Source organism: Frankliniella occidentalis, unplaced genomic scaffold (genome assembly GCF_000697945.3).
Source record: "Frankliniella occidentalis isolate FOCC.00 unplaced genomic scaffold, Focc_3.1 Scaffold19, whole genome shotgun sequence".
In the NCBI taxonomy this organism is placed as follows: Eukaryota; Metazoa; Arthropoda; class Insecta; order Thysanoptera; family Thripidae; genus Frankliniella; species Frankliniella occidentalis.
The window spans coordinates 1,596,036-1,596,820 of NW_026267149.1; the positions used below are offsets into that span (position 1 = coordinate 1,596,036).

The 785-nt window shown below is 61.0% G+C and overlaps 1 protein-coding gene across 2 annotated transcripts in view; it reads right to left on the reverse strand.

The window, feature by feature from the left end:
* Nucleotides 1-785, reverse strand: part of LOC113207086 (protein ST7 homolog) — a 14,444-nt gene that overhangs the window by 2,612 nt on the left and 11,047 nt on the right. The window lies entirely within an intron of this gene.

Here is a 785-nt window from a genome sequence, read left to right on the forward strand (position 1 = left end):
CTCCCCCTCCTAACCCCCTCCACCCAGAGGTCCGTATGCGGCATTGGGAAAAGGCATGCGCACCCCCTCTCCTCGTAATTTCCGCGTTGTCTCTCTCTCTCGCCTCTCTGACAATCAGCGGAGGGAACTTGTTGGGAAGTCGTTTCGACAGACGCGGAGGTGGCAGCGCCGCTCCCTCGCTCCCTGCCCCCCAGCCTGGGGCGGGGCGGGGTGCGGCGGCCCTCACCGGAGACCCTTTTGCGCTTATCAATATTTCCCCTCCGATAATGATTCTTTTCCTCTCCTTTTCACCGCCCCATTTGCTTGATCGATTCGCCCCCCTCAGAAGCGACGCGCCAGTCTCTCATCTTCGGCCCCCCCCCCTCACTTTTACTCCGCCCCCTCCCTCCACCTCCAAGGCGGGAAACAGGGAAGAAGGTAAAAGTTTTCTTGTTGTCGGCGCGACACTTGGCTCGGGAAAGACAACCACACCCGCGCCGTTTTTGTGGGCCACTTGCAACGGTAGCAGGATCCTCTTCATATTTTTTCTCCCTTTTATCGTAGAGTTGCAGATGAAAGTTGGACCCGCGTGCTTTCAGCAACGGGGATCCGAGGGGAAGTCGGTTCGGCCGGCGGTTTGGGGATTGTGGTGTGACGTGGTGCGGCGCTGGTTCCGTGTGCCTGCCGTCCTCTCCCTCTCGGAGGTGACAGCGGGCGCCCTGACTGCGTTGCTTGAGCGGGTCCAGGGGTGAGTCTGTGTGGCTTGGCCGGCCGCGACGGTTGCCCCGGGGCTCTATTGTGTGCCT